The 3,835-nt window shown below is 36.7% G+C and overlaps 1 protein-coding gene across 1 annotated transcript in view; it reads right to left on the bottom strand.

Annotated features, from left to right (window-relative positions):
- The window catches only part of PRDM5 (PR/SET domain 5), a 95,129-nt gene that overhangs the window by 20,989 nt on the left and 70,305 nt on the right, over positions 1 to 3,835 (bottom strand). The window lies entirely within an intron of this gene.

Here is a 3,835-nt window from a genome sequence, read left to right on the forward strand (position 1 = left end):
GGGAGAAGCCGGGGGGTGGGCAGGGGGAGAAAACACCTACTGCCCTTGCCCAAACCACATTCTACAGTGACTTACACATGGTCACTTTTATGTTTAGGTATTAACTGCTCCCAAATATTTCTTCTATTTCACATCTGGTCATTTTTAGAGCCCTCTGGGTGTCAGAATCCCAATGAAATATAAAACCTACTCTTTTTTAATGCTGTATCTGAAGTAACCGTTAGAAGCTAGTTAATCAAAAGTTTCTGCAATTTTTGTGTCGCAATTTATGATTGAAATGGAAGCAGAAGGATCTTGGCATGTCCCTTGCAGCATCCCATATCTTAAAAGGTATTTAGTTTAATGCTCCATTAAACTAGTATCATTTAGCATCGATCTTCCCAAACTCACATTAGTGTAATGTGGATACTGAGCTATTCAGAATCAGAGTGAAGAGTTTCTAAGCTAGCTCCATTATTTGGAAGAAGTGATAAAGCTTTGTAATTTCCCAAGGGCATTTTAATTTTTAACTCTTTAGGCAACGCACTGGAATCTGAGTTGATTGCCTCCTCTCTCTGTACACAAGGCTTTAAGAGCAAATACCAGGTTGTTTCTAATACAAAGCCACAGTTCAACAAATTAAGATATGATAACTATTTTTCTATTCACAAAATGGAATTGTTTCTACACAATCATAATGCTGAAGGTGTAACAAACTTTTATTTGAAAATACAAGTTGAGCAAAGCCTATTCTAAGTCAATGCACAGCTTTCCGCTTGTGAAAGAATCTTCGCATGTATAGAGAGATTTAACATAGTCCAAATGTCACTCATTAACACTCATAGTCAATCCTGGAAAATAGGTAGGAAAGATTAACTACATTTTACAGTTCAAAAAAAGAAAAAATCAGACCTATTTCACTGATATGCCAAAGATCAGAGTGTAAGAGAGTGGCAAGTAACAGAGAGAAGTATTCAAAGCTCCACAGTCCCTAATAACAAGGATATTCATCTTGACTTGGAGAAGGGAAGCCTCATCCCTCTTCTCATCTTTTCTCCGCATGTGTTCCTCCATGGTTGCTCAGAGGGAAGATACTGGATGTTTTCTTTCTCAGGAACAAGATGTCAAAGGATCACAAAAAGTATATAATGGAGACAGCTTACAGAAACAGCTCTTCAGAAGGACTGATTGTGAATACAGTACAGCTGATCAACTGATAGTCACTGTGGTACATAAAATCTCCATATAGTCATAGGTTGTGTAAAGATTTGAGGGCAGCTGACATTAGATGATTATTTAAGTGAGGGGATTAAAAAACCCCACCTCTTTAGTAGGTAAGACTATTCTGTTCTTTTCTGTCTTTTATTTCTGTTTAGGTAACTCTGTAATAACAGCAGCAAAAAACTGTGTAGCAAAGTACTTGTGAAATACAAGAATTTTTCTCTCTTGTATTCTGCCATCTCTCAGAAAGCACAATTGTGTGAATTTGGCTTTTTTTTTTTTTAGGATGATGACAACAATCACTGTGTTATAGCTGTGTTTGCACTGAACAGTTTGAAATATGATACTCTCTCTCATGACCCTTGATGTCTTTAATCCATGCCTCCGAAATTCAAACACTCCAACAGTTGTCAGTACTCAAATATTTAATTAATTCAGCCGACATTTTTATGTTTTACGGCTTCTGAATGTAGAAGTTAAAGCTTTCAGCAGTTTGTAAGCAGATGAGCATTGACAGGTAGGAGTTGTAGCCCTCCTCCCTCTCTCCCCCCATCCCCGAGTCTCTTTAAAGAGAAAGAGTTTTGCTTTCAAAGGATGGTTTTGAGTTTGTCTGAAATGGATTAACAGTGTCCTTCAGAGATTAACCATGGAGACCACGGTACTTGATGAGTAAGGCCTTAAGAGCTTTCAGCAGATGCCAGTAGAGGGCAACAGTATGACTTCATATCAACATGCTACACCTGAAAAAGACTGGCTTCAAGCAGCTGTTATGTACTGTAGATTTTCAAAAATCTCCACTGTTCCAAAAAATCAAGTTTACTATGTAACACGGACTGCGAGCTCTGACTCGACACTGATGCTTGGTGACATCCTATTTTTCTAAATTATATAAACAACTTCTCATGCACTTGTGTCATTACTAATTGTCAGTAAAACAGCTTAAAAGATAACTCCAAGTAATTTTACTGCTGCTTTTATTTTTTATGTTATTTTCTTTCACCTAATCTTTGTAGCCTGTATGCCCAAAATATATACAAGTGCCCTTGCGCTTACGTAAGCAACTGTCTCCCTGTGCATACACATCTTTTAAATGTGTCACTCATCTTCTACCTCAAAGAGTTTTAGGATTTTACAAAATTAACTGTGGGCCACTTAAAGCAAATCTGTGCTTGCAACAGCCAAGTTTCTTACAGTAAATTTCTTAGTCTCTCTGTAACCAGTCTAAAGACGAGTTTGTGCCACTGTGTAAGAAATATATGGATATTTATAATTGTTTTTAATAAAAAATAACTTGTATTTTAAAATTATTTGATCTATGAACAAGAGTAAGATTCCCCTCATTTGACATCAGCCATGTGAAAATATTATGTTGTTCTGAATCCCAGTGAAATTAAGGATAAAAAAGTTAGGATGAATTGCTCTCTGGAAGGGGCCTAACTTTGTTGCCTGTCTGAGAACTGAATGAACTGCCCTGGGTCAATGCATCTTTTTGTCTATTTACTGTATCAGGAGCCTAGGCAACTAATTCAGATTAGATGTCTGAACTTACGGATAGCAGATTTTGGCAACATTATTACAATCCTACTTATTAACTTCTCTATCTCTGGTAAAAATTAACTTCCCTCCTTGCTTCAGAACTAGACTAGGCAAACATTATTTGAGTTACCAGTCAGTTGCTCGTAAAAATGATCCCAGTAACAGATTCATCAGTGAGAGGACTGGGAAAGCAGCTGTTCCCCAAGGGAAGTCTTACACCGTCTATCCCGCTTTAAGTCCTGTAAGATAAATAGGAGCAGTGGATCCTTTCTCTAATACTGTGAGATGCAAATGGCATAAGATGACAACAGAGAAAAAACAGATTTGAAATAATGAATGCTAAATATATTCCTCCCACACATGAAGGTTTGCTGAAGTGCAATGTTTCATACAGAACTATTGCAAGTGTCCACAAATGAGAGGGTTTTTGTGCTTCGGCAAAGTTTAGAATTGTCACTAAGAAAAACTGGATAGCAAGTGCGATGTGATAAAAGCTCCTGGGAAGGTGACATTATCCATCAGTGCTTTCACATTTGTCTGCAATCAAGCAAAGACCACCAAAAATCAATTACAAGCATTGGAATATTAAACAAGCTTCAGATCAACTAATGCACAATAAATACTTGGAGATTTCCAGATGTAAAACTTCTCTGATCAGAAAAGGAATGGATCTGTTACGAGGAGATTAAAAGCAAGAATGACTAAGACGAGCAAATGAAATGGTGTTGCAAGTCATGTATCTCTATCTATTTGTCGTCCTCACAAAAAGGAGTTACTGAGCATCAAAATGAAAGCAAGCTATTTCGCCTATGACAAACTAAATTTCTTCTTGGATTTACTGCTAGAAGCATACTTATGAGATGTGGTGTCAATGTGTGATAACATTATACTAAGAGGGGGTGCACCGTAGGTAAAGGTGTTGATGCTGATTAACAATTATGCCATTTGCACTCTGCATTTTTATATAAATCTATTTTTATATATAAATATATGTAAAATATAGAAATATCTTTATGTTTGGAGGCAATGATAAATCCTTACCAGGGGTATTATACTGAAGTAAATCAGTGCACCATTTTTTTACTATAATGCCTGTTCA

This window comes from Aptenodytes forsteri, unplaced genomic scaffold, assembly GCF_000699145.1.
Source record: "Aptenodytes forsteri isolate BGI_AS27 unplaced genomic scaffold, ASM69914v1 Scaffold317, whole genome shotgun sequence".
NCBI lineage: Eukaryota > Metazoa > Chordata > Aves > Sphenisciformes > Spheniscidae > Aptenodytes > Aptenodytes forsteri.